We start from the raw sequence: 15,491 nt of genomic DNA, 5'->3' as shown, positions 1-15,491 counted from the left end.
ATTGGTCATCAAATTTGTTCTGATCTTCATCTAAGTCACAACAATAGACAAACAGTCTGCTTAAACTAATAACACACAAATTGTTGTATCTTTCTTGTCTATATTGAATACATAATTTAAACATTTACAGTGTAGGCTAGGAAAAGTATGTGAACCCCTAGGCTAATAACTTCTCCAAAAGCTCATTGGAGTTAGGACTCAGCTAACCTGGAGTCCAATCAATGAGATGAGATTGGAGATGTTGGTTTGAGCTGTAATAAACACTCACAAAATGTGAGTTTGCTATTCACAAGAAGGATTGCCTGATGTGAAACAATGCCTCAAACAAAATAGATCTCAGAAGATTAAGAATTGTTGACTTGCATAAACCTGGAAAGGGTAACAAAAGTATCTCTAAAAGCCTTGATGTTCATCAGTCCACAGTAAGACAAATTGTCTGCAAATGGAGAGAGTTCAGCACCGTTGCTAATCTCCCTAGGAGTGGCCATCCTGCAAAGATGATTGCAAGAGTACAGTGCAGAATGCTCAATGAAGTTAAGAAGAATCCTAGAGTGTCAGCTAAAGACTTACAGAAATCTCCGGAACATGCTAACATCTCTGTTGGCGAGTCTACGATATGTAAAACACTAAACAGGAATGGTGTTCATAGGAGGACACACGGAAGAAGCCACTGCTGTTTAAAAAAAACATTGCTGCACGTCTGAAGTTTGCAAAAGTGCACCTGGATGTTCCACAGCGCTACTGGCTAAATATTCTGTGGAAAGATGAAACTACGGTTGAGTTGTTTGGAAGGAACACACAAAACTATGTGTAGAGAAAAAACGGCACAGCACACTAACATCAAAACCTCATCCCAACTGTAAAGTATGTTGGAGGTAGCATCATTGTTTGGGAGTCTCAGGGCCTGGACAGCTTGCTATCATCGACCGAAAAATTAATTCCAAAGTTTATCAAGACATTTTGCAAGAGAATGTTAGGCTGTCTGTCCGCCAATTTAAGCTCAACAGAAGTTGGGTGATGCAACAGGACAACGACCCAAAACACAAAAGTAAATCAACAACAGAATGGATTCAAAAGAAGAAAATATGCCTTCTGGAGTGGCCCAGGCAGAGTCCTGACCTCAACCCGATTGAGTTGCTGTGGCATGACCTCAAGAGAGCAGTTCACACCAGACATCCTAAGAATACTGCTGAATTGAAACAGTTTTGTAAAGAGGAATGGTCCAAAATTCCTCCTGACTGTTGTGCATGTCTGATCCGCAACTGCACAAAATGTTTGGTTGAGGTTGCTGCCAAAGGAGGGTCAACCAGTTATTAAATCCAAAGATTCACATACATTTTCCACCCTGCACTGTGAATGTTTACACGGTATGTCCAATTAAAGAAATGAAAACGTATAATTGTTGTGTGTTATTCGTTTAAGCAGACTGTTTGTCTATTGTTGTGACCTAAATGAAGATCAGATCAAATTGTATGACCAATTCAGGCAGAAATCCAGTTCATTACAAAGGGTTCACATACATGTAAGGGGGCAAGAAAAAGTATGTAGAGGTAAAGTGACTATGCATGGATAATAAACAGAGAGTAGCAGCAGTGTAAAAATGGGGGCGGGGGTCAATGCAAATAGTCTGGTGGCCATTTGATTAGCTGTTCAGGATTATTATGGCTTGGGAGTAGAAGCTGTTAAGAAGCCTTTTGGACCTAGACTTGGCACTCTGTACCGCTTGCCGTGCGGTAGCAGAGAGAACAGTCTTTGACTAGGGTGGCTGGAGTCTTTGGCAATTTTTTGGGCCTTCCTCTGACACCGCCTGGTATAGAGGTCCAGGATGGCAGGAAGCTTTGCACCAGTGATCTACTGGGCTGCACGCACTACCCTCTGTAGTGCCTTGCTCTCGGAGGCCGAGCATTTGCCATACCAGGCGGTGATGCAACCAGTCAGGATGCTCTTGATGGTGCAGCTGTAGAACTTTGAGGATCTGAGGACCCATGCCACATCTTTTCAGTCTCCTGAGCAGGAATAGGCGTTGTCGTGCCCTCTTCACGACTGTCTTGGTATGTTTGGACCATGATAGTTTGTTGGTGATATGGACACCAAGGAACTTGAAGGTCTCAACCTGCTCCACTACAGTTCTGTCGATGAGAATGGGGGCGTGCTCGGTCCTCCTTTTCCTGTAGTCCACAATCATCTCCTTTCTTTTGATCACACTGAGGGAGAGGGTGTTGTCCTGGCACCACACTGCCAAGTTTCTGACCTCCTCCCTATAGACTGTCTATCTCTTCCATGGAACTGACTGAAGTCTTTGTTGCAAAACACTCTTCATGTGCCTTGTTAAGATGCTTTAGAAATCTAGGAAAAGTGGCAAATACATGTGAACAACCAACCTGACCACACTTTGAATGCAGAAATTTCCCTGAACAAAGACTGCAGAATAACTTCAGATGTTTTACAAGGCTATTGGCATTTGCAAACAAAACAAAAAAAATGTCTCAAATAGATCTGTTAAATGCGACATTCTGGCCCTCAGCTCTGCTACCCTGGGATTCACTTTAGTTGTATCAACGTCAATTTCGTAGATTGTTGTTTGCCGAAAAGTGTACATGTTTGCCAGACCCTGACTGTATGAGGTACAAAGCTTTGAAAAGCTCATTAAAACAGCCCAGTGAGCCAGATGCCTTACAAGGTACAGCATGTTTGTCAATCACAATGAAGTAGGCGTGAATGCTCGTTCTCTGGGTCCCCACGGCAAACAGATAGGGCTGTTGACTTCCGGTGATGGCATCAAGAGGATGCTGGTCCCTGCCTAGAAGACAATAATGTATCGTTAGAACATCTACTATGAAATCTCACAAAATCTACTATAAGTCTCACAGGCCAGTAGTGATTCTTATATGTATACTGCGACAGTTGTAGTAGTTTAACTAGTAAGTGCTATTATAGCAGTAAAGGTCATGATAGTGTTCTTTGCTGGGGGTAAGTGTTTGTACACTTGAGGGAGAGAGTGGTGAAGTGGAGGGATCAAGATACAGCGACACAATTTGCCTATAATTGTGTTGAATTGTAGCCTGAACTTAAGGAACTTCAGCTGCGTGTCTTGCTGACATCTTTCCTGGCTTGTTGTGGCCTTGAGCGGAGGGAGGCAGAAGATGGTCGAGGAGAAGAATAGATGACATGTCACTGTCCCAGCCTAGAAACACTAATTTAACCCACTTCACTTTCAACCACAATCCTAAAATTCTTCTCCCTCCCACATGCCCATACTAGAACTTCATATTATAGTGTAAAGTGGTATGTCTGTACCATTATCCACCTCAGCTGCGAACTCAGCATTGTGTATCAGGTCCCGAAGCTCAGTTTTTGGTGGGAGTCCATGGCTCTGCAGGACGACCTTCTGTTTGAAGACAGTAGGCCATTTCTTCAGGAATTTTGTGGAAGTAGCATCAACAAACATCAGTCCAAAATCTTGCTCCATCTACAGACAAGACACACAAAGACAAGATTGCAGCTACCAGATTTCTAAGACATGGTCCTGTCACCTTTGAAGGTTAATAGGACAGGAACACGCAACACTGGTATAAACAGTCCAACCAAACCCCATTACACTGAATCGTGAGAAAAACACGTAAAAAACAAGTCTCACTCCCTTGTGAACACACCATCATATGCCTACACCCGAGCGAGCACAAACCATACACAGTCAAATAAAATACTTATGCATGCCAACTAGCTGCAGCCTCCTTTTGCAGGTGCTTCAGTCTCCATACCAAGTAGCCACTCCAGTCTTCTGCATTCTAATGGTGGGCCTAGATAAACACAGACAACAAATAAACAAACTTTTTGTTCACATGAAGCAAATGTGTCACTGGTGCATGCTAGAATCTGGAAGAAAGGTTTAACAGTAGCAGGGACTGTAATGTTTAATGCTCCTCAGTCACCTTCACATACGCAAAGCCTGATTGATGTTATCTTCAATTACAAGTTACCGAGGAGGAGCATATAAACTGCAACATTGCCATGTCAGACAGCTTTGCACCTTAAAAAGTGATTTGAAAAATGCTGTGTTTATCATTTGATGTGGCAGTTTCACTATCGGTAGATTGTGCCTTTAAAACAGTAAAATAATTTAAAAAAAATTGTCACCACTTCCCCTTGGCCCTATAACCCTATCAGATCCATAGGGTGAAAGCTCCACAACTACACTGCTTACATTTATCCACAACCTTCAAATCTGCAAACATCAAAGGGCTAAGGTAAAGTGAATTGGGACCCTGATTTATTTTGTACTCACAGTCTGTCTTGCTTTTGCGGTCAGCCAGATAGGGGAACAAGAAAACTATTCCTGTTGCATATGCCTCTTCCTTCCCATGTCGTTGGAGACTTGTTCTGGACCCCAAAAATATACATAATTATTAGATTGGCAATAATACATGAATGCAAAACATTGATCTTAAATGCATAAAATATGTGATGGTTTACCCATGATCCTCTGTCATATTTGCAACCAATATCTTAATCATATTACGTCTGATGCGGTAATTCAAGCTTTTTGTCTGAGCATACTCGTTCATGATCCTTTCCCCTCCAGCTTTGCTCTGGAGAATGTCCTCAATCATCTAACAAAAAACACAACAGACACAGACCCTAGTACACCAGGGTTCTTTATCAAAATAGTTTTCCTCGCTTCCTAAAATCCCATTTGATAATGAGACCCAATGTTCCTCTCCTAATTCATTCTTCTGTAGTTGGTTTTGAGAAGGACGAGAAGAGGACACAATGAGCCATGGATAGAAAAATTGAGTAAGAGCTCTGTGGTAGCCAGCCATCCTATTGGAGAGCTACTGTGAAAGCATTGGTTTCAGTCCTACTCCAACACCTGGCTATATCACTAAGCTGCACATTAGGATCTTCTAAGATAATTTAGGTCGATAAGAGCAGGACTGGAAAAAGCCCACATACTAAGTAACTCTGCTGGAGTAGGCTTACCCAAAATCAAAGATGGAACCTCAGGGAGATCAATACAGTTTTTAATTATAAAAAGGCAATCATAGCAAATAATGAAAGGCTTACTTTGGCTGCACCGTCTTCCTCTGCTCTCCTTTTTCTGTTAGGACTTTGTCAGGGTAAGAGTGTCAGTCTGACGAACCACAAACATCCATGGAGCATTTTGCAGAAGAGTTAACAGAATCTGCCTATTAGATTAATAAATTAATGCTATGTTCTCAACAATGCTACAGGGATAATACAACCAAATTGCATATCTGTGTCTTTACATTTGACTGTTAGTCATACACTAACCCTATTTAGCATGATTTAAATGTCAGGCCAAAATAATATTTTAAGAAATCATGAACCTATAATTCTACTTTTCAAATCCATATTACTTACCTGAGGCGAATGTGAGGAAGAAAATATCAATGGCGGCAAAATCTAAATGTAACTGCTAATCTGTGGGCAGGATCACATTGACTCTAGCAATACTTAATTATAAACACTCTATTTGAATTAACTCTGTGTTTTACCTCGTGGTCACAATCAGTCACTTAATTCCAAAAACTTTTAAAAGATGCTCTTTTCGAGAAAAATAATAATAGTAACTCTGCTGTAATGACTCGTCCTTATTTGCTGTGCAGGTGTTTTGCATTTTGTCAATGCGTCACACATTTTGATACTTGAGCGAGGGGCCCATCCAGCAGTCAGGCTCATCCCCTCAAACCCCAGAGGCAGGAGTCCTCTGACCTAGGAGTCCTTATAGTAAAGTCGTTTCCCTTTTGGTTAACTCTTTATTGTTCTTGTTTTTTCATTATTTTTGAGGTTCATGTTAAGCAGACTTATGGTCCACTTTCTTTTGGTCTATATTGATGCATCATTAGGAATTTAAGGTCAGTGTGAACAGACTGGGGAGTGCCATAAAGAGAAGGTAATATCAAAGATGAAAAGAGAGCTGACATGTTATTCTGGAAGGAAACTCACGTATCCCGTCCTGAACAGAGAAACTTGTTTTCTCTTCTTATAAAACAGGTAGAAAAAATAAAAGACAAGGAGTGTAAATGTATATTTGTTAAATGTAAACTGTTTCATAAGGGAGTTACATTATTTTATGTACGTGGCCCCGGGGAGTGACATGGTCTTCTTTTTTTAAAAAGTGTTTGATTTAGTTGCCACAGAAACCTCTGGCACTTACTTATCTGTGGAGGGGATATTCCACATGATTTTAAACAAGAAAATGGACAGCATGAATCAGAATAGGAAAAGGAGTCTGCTAAAAGATCAATAGGATATTACAAGATTTAGGACCGATTGATGTATGGCGCAACTTCCATATGTCAGAAAGGGAATATACTTTTTACTCAGCCTGCCACACTGAATACTACAGGTTAGACAACCTTTTCATGTACAGTGCAGATAGGCACAGGTTTAAGGATTGTAGGGTCAGGCAGAGGGACTTATCAGACCATAATGGAGTTTACTTAACTGCACATTTATAGCCAACCAAGAAATACTCTGAGGCTTAACACAAGCATGCTGAAGGATACAGCTTTCAAGGATCAATAAAAACAGAATTAAACATCTATCTGGAGAATCATGAAAACGGGGAAGTATCTCCTGCTACACTGTGGGATGCAGCTAAGTCACTTATTAGAGGGAAGATCATACATAGCCACATCACTCAAGAAAATGATTACAGTACAGAAACGAATGAAATTACATTAAACATTAGGAAGCTTAGAATGCTCTCATAGTGATCTCAAAGGACCCTGTTATATTGTGTGAGATTCATAAGGTAAAACAGGAAATGTATCAGATCTATAGTGAAGAAGTAAAGAAAAAGCTCAGGTTCCTTAAACCATGATATTATGAAGCAGGCTCAAAGGCAAATAAATCACTAGATTGGAGACAACTTGGAGACAACTTGGAGACAACTTGGAGACAACTTGGAGACAACTTGGAGACAACTTGGAGACAACTTGCACAGAATACATAAAAATAAAACAGTTTACATGCAAATTGGATGAAATACAGAATGCATTTGAATCATACTATACAAATCTGTCCAAGCAACCAGAGAAGGTAGATGCACAGACAGTACAGCATTTTTATTATTCACTTGACTGAAATTGGGACAGAGCAAAATGATAGACTTATTTCAGAAATAACCACTGAAGAAACGAATACTGCAATATCTAATCTAAAAGCAAAACAAATCTCCCGGGACTGATGACCCCTTCAGAATGTTTCAAAGCCTTCAGAGAACAACTAACACCTCTACTTCCGGCCTGTTTTAACTGGACTCTGAGGTGGGGGGGGGGGAAATCTACCGCCACCGCGGAGAGAAGCCTTAATATCTTTAATTCCAAAGAAGGGTAAAGATAAGGAATCCCCAATCCCAGAATTGATTGACGGGGATCAAACTGGTTTCACACGAAATAGACAGATACAGGACAGCATAAGGAGAACACTACGTCATGGACCACATCACTCAGGATAAGACGAGTGCTATATTAATCCATCTAGATGCAGAAAAAACATTTGATTCAGTGGGTTTGGATTATCTATTCGAAGTTATGGATAGATGTGGTTTCAACAAAGAAGTGATACTTTGCATCAAAACACTGTATTCATATCCGACTGCCAGAATAATGATTAATGGACATTTGTCACAAACAATACGTCTAGAACGAGGGGCAAGATAAGGCTGTAATCTGTTATTCCTTAAAACCCCAGGTTCAAGTGTACCTAGATTGAGGGATGTTTGACAATCATTTGGAACATATTCAGGGTATGTGCTTAATGTACACAAGACCCAAGCCCTAGTATTTAATTATTCCCCATGGCAAGAGCTGGAGAGCAGATATATCTTCCAGTGGACCTCTTAATCCATTAATTATCTTGGAGTAAATCTACCAAAAGATACAGGCAAACTTAATGACATAAATTATGTTGCTATCAGCAAGACAATATGACATGTGGAATTCACTTCCTTTGGATCTTAGTAGTAGAATTGAAACAATCAAAATGAATATCTTGCCGAGGTTACTGTATTTGTTCCAATCACTGCCCCCCATAGAAATCCTACCTAAACAGTTTAGGGATAAACGGATATCAAGGTTTATCTGAAACAGTAAGAGGCCACAAATTAGATACACAACATTAAAATTACTGAAAGACTAAAATATACATTTTACATCAGCCCAATTGAGACATCTGGTGTGTTGGTGCAATTCAGAATTTGAATCTAAATGGAAATACATTGAGACTACTTTGATAGAGACACCCACAGTCAGTTTTGGGTAGTAATGACATGATAATGGAAAGACACAAGAGACACAATCAGGGGATTCATTTCTCTCAAGACATGGTTTAGGGTAGTCAAGCAATTTCATTTAGACAGAGAGGTGCCCGCATAAGACCCCAGATTCATCCATGCAACTCAGGATAACAGATTTAAACAGTGGACCCAAAGAGGCATCACATCATTTTGTACAATTATAAGGAATGGGGCTCCAGATCGCTTTCAGGACCTAAGTAAAAAAACATGGCTTGAATAACAAGATTTTTACAAATACCAGCAGGTTCGACAGTACTTTTAAAAATAATTAAAAAGTGATTGACCCTTCGAGCGTACCAGAATTATTCAATAACGCATACAACTTGGAGTACAAAAAAAAACTATTTCAAGAGAATGTGTGTTTTCAATGGCAGATCACTCTCATATCTTTTGGTCATTCCCCGCTATTGAATCCTACTGGGGAGAAATAAGATCTTTAATTAGAAATGGGTTTTGACATAGAACAAACATTCATTACTCTCTATTTAGGGGAAATACCTGCAATACCTGTTGAAAGTCCTACTGGCTGCCAGTAAAAAGGCTATCACTAAATGTTAAACAAATACACTATATGGAGCCCATTACTTTAAGAAGACAGAAAGACAGAGGCCAGGAATACTGGGAAAAATGGGTTTCGTACTTCGATGTTGTCTAATTCAAAGATGGTGTTATGATAACTCATTTGATGTACGTGGGATGAGTGCTGTACCTGCCTGCCCATTTTGTGTTTGTGTGTTCTTCAATAAAAAAAAACTGGGTCAACGGAAACCTGCCTACTGTTGGTTTACTGTCATAACAAATCTACTCAATGTCATCATGTAATCTCTCAACAAACTGTCTGTAGCCTGAATGAAATGGCATGCACTTCAATATTTAGTCAGTCCAGGTGAAACATGAATGTGAAAATGTATAGGCCTACATTACACTCGAATATTGAAGTGTGTTTCTACTGGCAGACACTAAAATCTGTCACCCAGAGAGACATAAAATAACATGTCCAGTTATGGATGACTATTCCTTAGATATAATCAGCAGTTAGGACATTTTCACATCACTTGCTGATACCAGTCAATAACTGGTAATAAGCACTGCTTCACAAACATCCACGTCAAAAACAGTTTGGACCTCCAACTGGGTCAAAGTCATATTACACACCTTAAATTGTGCTATCAAAGTAAATAAGCATCACCAGTGTGCTGTGATGGTCTTAGACATGGTGGATTTGTATCATTCTCTGTGAATAATGGCTGTTAGCACATGAGTCATGTGAACATGGTGGAGGACAAGAGAGTTCTGCTGGCATTCCACTGAGCCCACTGGGGTCTGTGTGTTAGAAGACAAAGACTCCATCTGGCCTCCACCAAAGGCTGTGCCAGTGTGGAGAATTTCTACCATTCACAAGACCATGGGTTCCTCTTCACAAGCTCAGGGGTGGAGAGGGTCAGAGCATTGTGAGGTTGAGGGGGCTGGTTAGTGTCACTCGCACCCCAGAGTCCCAGATTATCCTCCTGTTCGCTGCTTTCTCCATCACAACTGAATCTCTCTCTCTCTCACACACACACACACACACACACCTCCTCAATCCAATGTAATTGTATCTGGAACAATAAGAGCTGGTATCCAGACAGGCTTTAGTGATAAGCTTCCCAGGATCAGGAGATTTATCTGGGAGCAGGCTCGGGGAGAGAGTTCAAAGGTTATTGCACAGGATATTATGTCAGTGTTGAACACCCCACTTACCCATGCCCCATTGCCTTTTAATCACCCCCTAAACATTACCCAAGCATAACCCCTCAACCAGCTATGTGCACTGTGGAACACTGAAATGTTGCTTACACATTAATAATGCATGGGCATTGCCAGAAATATACATGACCAACTGTAGATTCTCAAGTGCCTCCTCTCAACTTTAATGTAAAAATCAAATTGTGACTAGATTGTGACTAGGGCTGTTACGGTGACCGTATTACCACCACACCGGCGCTCACGAGTCATGATGGCAGTCAAATTCCATGTGACCATTTAGTCACGGTAATTAGGCTTCTCCAGGCTCTGATGCTGCTGCTAGTCATTTTAAGCTAAACGTTCTCATCTGTTGCATTAGACTCATTGCTTAAAACAGTTTTTTTAATGCTAGTGGTTGTATTCATTTGGGATCTATCGCATCCCGCAACTGTTCCGGACAATGTTTGGAATATTTATTTCTCACACAGAATAGGTCAACTTATGCACTATGGGGGATAGTAGATAGGCTAATGCTTTTGCTGTTTGCTAGGGCTACTCATCTTGTTGGCTGACAAAAAGTAAATGTGGACAGTTCTTACTATCTTCAATATGCATCTCAGAATTGGATAAGGACGCACATGTCCATCTTCACTTGTAGCCTGTGAGAAAGACCCGAGCGGTTAGAAGGGAATTATAATTATTATTATTCCGCCCAAGGGGATAATGGCCACTGGGTGCAAAAGGCATGGATTTTTTTTAGGGGGATTATGGCCCCACATAGCAGATGCAGCCTGGAAATTTGAGGCATTATCAAGTGCTTGTCAAATTGTGAATGAGAGACTGATGAAGTGTGTACAGCCTGCACAAAAAACAAAGCAGAGCTCATCGTTAGAGTCGCATCATGCAGCCTTAGAATGTATTAAAAAATCTAAACATATAGCCCAATGTTTGTAGAACTAAAGTGCCATAAATAACTAAATTAAGCATTAAGGAGTACCGGTTTTTGTTAACCACTCAACATATTTTATCTATACTCAATTGTATTTGTCATACTATAAAACAATATAAAATAATACTAAGAAATTCTAAGCAAATCTTGTCTGCTAAATTAACTGTGTAGCCACATGCCTGTGAGCCCAACAGGGCCCAACATAAGGCAGTACAGAGTATACTATTCTGTTCTTCTGAAATAGACTACATTTTCTTCATATCATGTTTCTTTAGTTCCGTCTAAAATAAATAAGGGATTTATTGTGATGGTGTAGGCTATATTACATGGATTTATTAGACTTTTTAAAATGTAGATATTCCAAAAGGTCTGCATTAGTGGCTTGTAGGCTATACGTGGAAGCCACGAGATGCTAAATGTGTTTACGTTAATTTACGGTCAATTACCGTGAGACCGGCAGTTATTTGCTTGACAATCACAAGCTATCAACATTTCATGACCACCACAGCCCTAATTGTAACTGATACGATTATTCTCCATTAAGGGAAAGGGGGATACCTAGTCAGTTGTACAATTGAATGCCATCAAGTGAAATGTGTTGTCTGCATTTAACCCAACCCCTCTCAATCGGAGGTGCGGGGGGCTTCCTTAATCGACATCCACATCTTCTGCACCTGGGGAACAGTGGGTTAACTGCCTTGCTCAGGGGGAGGATGACAGATTTTTACCATGTCAGCTCGGGGATTCGATCCAGCAACCTTTCAGTTACTGGCCCAACTCTCTAACCACTAACATTATTGTCAGCTAAGTAAAGTTATAACCATTTTATAGGGATTAATGATGAATGCTGTCAGTGTTCGTAATTGTAGACCTATGAATGGTGTCCATCCATTTCCGACAGGGGCAGGCAGTGTAAAGTGGTCTAAGCAGCAGCCCCACTCCACCACTCACACCCTACCTCCTCAATCCCCCTCCACCTCCCCCATCCAGCTGCTTTTGTGACCCATCTCAGATCGCAGGATCCGGGGCCTGATGGCACGCACACACCTGCCCAGACAGACAGCCACGCTCCCCCAGTTGGCTGCCCAGCCTCATTGCTGCAGCACAACTGCAGAGATTAGTGTCTGTGGGGGCATGTGACAGGGGAGACTGTGTCCCTGGCTCACCATGCGTGGCCCCCACTTGTGGCAGTGCGTGTGCGCACAGCTGGGTATTTTTCTCTGCCCCATGCATGCAAGCCTCGAGCTTTGTGTGTGTGTGTGTATGAGAAATCTGTGTGTGGTCGTGTCACCCATGACTAGCCTTGAGTTTGTGTGTGTCGGTGTGTGTGTTTGTGTGTGTTGGAAGTGTAAATCTCTAGGTGTGTGCGTCTCTGTGTGTGTTATGGGTGCGACATTTCTCTGGCTCCACAGTGATCACAGGTGTCTGTTCCTCTCAGTCTAAGAGATTACCAGCTGCTGCCATATTATAATCCACACCCCACACGCCTCATATTACAAATATTCTGATAAGGCAGCTGGATATTCCGTGCAATGCATGTATAGGTGTAGTCTTGGCCAAAAGTTTTGAGAATGACACAAATATTAATTTTCACAAAGTCTGCTGCCTCCGTTTGTATTATGGCAATTTGCATATACTCCAGAATGTTATGAAGAGTGATCCAATTAATTGCAAAGTCCCTCTTTGCCATGCAAATGAACTGAATCCCCAAAAACATTTCCACTGCATTTCAGCCATGCCACAAAAGGACCAGCTGACATGTCAGTGATTCTCTCGTTAACACAGGTGTGAGTGTTGACGAGGACAAGGCTGGAAATCGCTCTGTCGTGCTGATTGAGTTTGAATAACAGACTGGAAGCTTCAAAAGGAGGGTGGTGCTTGGAATCATTGTTTTTCCTCTGTCAACCATGGTTACCTGCAAGGAAATACGCACCCTCATCATTGCTTTGCACAAAAATGGCTTCACAGGCAAGGATATTGCTGCCAGTAAGATTGCACCTAATTCAACCATTTTTCGGATCATCAAGAACTTCAAGGAGAGCGGTTCAATTGTTGTGAAGAAGGCTTCAGGGCGCCCAAGAAAGTCCCACAAGCGCCAGGACCGTCTCCTAAAGTTGATTCAGCTGCAGGATCGGGGCACCATCAGTACAGAGCTTGCTCAGGAATGGCAGCAGGCAGGTGTGAGTGCATCTGCATGCACAGTGAGGTGAAGTTTTGGGGGATGGCCTGGTGTCAAGAAGGGCAGCAAAGCAGCCACTTCTCTCCAGGAAAAACATCAGGGACAGACTGATATTCTGCAAAAGTCACTGCTGAGGAATGGGGTAAAGTCGTTTTCTCTGATGAATCCCCTTTCCGATTGTTTGGGGCATCCGGAAAAAAGCTTGTCCGGAGAAGACAAGGTGAGCGCTACCAGCAAAAACCCACAAATTCTGACAAACTCCAAGCATTGATTATGCAAGAATGGGCTGCCATCAGTCAGGATGTGGCCCAGAAGTTAATTGACAGCATGCCAGGGCGGATTGCAGAGGTCTTGAAAAAGAAGGGTCAACACTGCAAATATTGACTCTTTGCATCAACTTTCATGTAATTGTCAATAAAAGCCTTTGACACTTATGAAATGCTTGCAATTATACTTCAGTATTCCATAGTAACATCTGACAAAAATATCTAAAGGCACTGAAGCAGCAAACTTTGTGGAAATTAATATTTGTGTCATTCTCAAAACTTTTGGCCATGACTGTACAGTACCCGCACATGCAACCATATTCAAACAAAACCCTTATAGAAATCCTCTCCGCCCACAATAATAACATACAGTGCCTTGAGAAAGTATTCGGCCCCCTTGAACTTTGCGACCTTTTGCCACATTTCAGGCTTCAAACATAAAGATATAAAACTGTATTGTTTGTGAAGAATCAACAACAAGTGGGACACAATCATGAAGTGGAACGACATTTATTGGATATTTCAAACTTTTTTAACAAATCAAAAACTGAAAAATTGGGCGTGCAAAATTATTCAGCCCCCTTAAGTTAATACTTTGTAGCGCCACCTTTTGCTGCGATTACAGCTGTAAGTCGCTTGGGGTATGTCTCTATCAGTTTTGCATATCGAGAGACTGAAATTTTTTCCCATTCCTCCTTGCAAAACAGCTCGAGCTCAGTGAGGTTGGATGGAGAGCATTTGTGAACAGCAGTTTTCAGTTCTTTCCACAGATTCTCGATTGGATTCAGGTCTGGACTTTGACTTGGCCATTCTAACACCTGGATATGTTTATTTTTTAACCATTCCATTGTAGATTTTGCTTTATGTTTTGGATCATTGTCTTGTTGGAAGACAAATCTCCGTCCCAGTCTCAGGTCTTTTGCAGACTCCATCAGGTTTTCTTCCAGAATGGTCCTGTATTTGGCTCCATCCATCTTCCCATCAATTTTAACCATCTTCCCTGTCCCTGCTGAAGAAAAGCAGGCCCAAACCATGATGCTGCCACCACCATGTTTGACAGTGGGGATGGTGTGTTCAGCTGTGTTGCTTTTACGCCAAACATAACGTTTTGCATTGTTGCCAAAAAGTTCCATTTTGGTTTCATCTGACCAGAGCACCTTCTTCCACATGTTTGGTGTGTCTCCCAGGTGGCTTGTGGCAAACTTTAAACAACACTTTTTATGGATATCTTTAAGAAATGGCTTTCTTCTTGCCACTCTTCCATAAAGGCCAGATTTGTGCAATATACGACTGATTGTTGTCCTATGGACAGAGTCTCCCACCTCAGCTGTAGATCTCTGCAGTTCATCCAGAGTGATCATGGGCCTCTTGGCTGCATCTCTGATCAGTCTTCTCCTTGTATGAGCTGAAAGTTTAGAGGGACGGCCAGGTCTTGGTAGATTTGCAGTGGTCTGATACTCCTTCCATTTCAATATTATCGCTTGCACAGTGCTCCTTGGGATGTTTAAAGCTTGGAAAATATTTTTGTATCCAAATCTGGCTTTAAACTTCTTCACAACAGTATCTCGGACCTGCCTGGTGTGTTCCTTGTTCTTCATGATGCTCTCTGCACTTTTAACGGACCTCTGAGACTATCACAGTGCAGGTGCATTTATACGGAGACTTGATTACACACAGGTGGATTGTATTTATCATCATTAGTCATTTAGGTCAACATTGGATCATTCAGAGATCCTCACTGAACTTCTGGAGAGAGTTTGCTGCACTGAAAGTAAAGGGGCTGAATAATTTTGCACGCCCAATTTTTCAGTTTTTGATTTGTTAAAAAAGTTTGAAATATCCAATAAATGTCGTTCCACTTCATGATTGTGTCCCACTTGTTGTTGATTCTTCACAAAAAAATACAGTTTTATATCTTTATGTTTGAAGCCTGAAATGTGGCAAAAGGTCGCAAAGTTCAAGGGGGCCGAATACTTTCGCAAGGCACTGTAGGATGTTTATCTGAACACACAAAACAAGCAGTTTAGGGAGAACGCTGAAAATATATAA

This window comes from Oncorhynchus clarkii, chromosome 5 (assembly GCF_045791955.1).
Source record: "Oncorhynchus clarkii lewisi isolate Uvic-CL-2024 chromosome 5, UVic_Ocla_1.0, whole genome shotgun sequence".
Classification (NCBI taxonomy): domain Eukaryota; kingdom Metazoa; phylum Chordata; class Actinopteri; order Salmoniformes; family Salmonidae; genus Oncorhynchus; species Oncorhynchus clarkii.
This window is presented reverse-complemented; position numbering follows the sequence as displayed.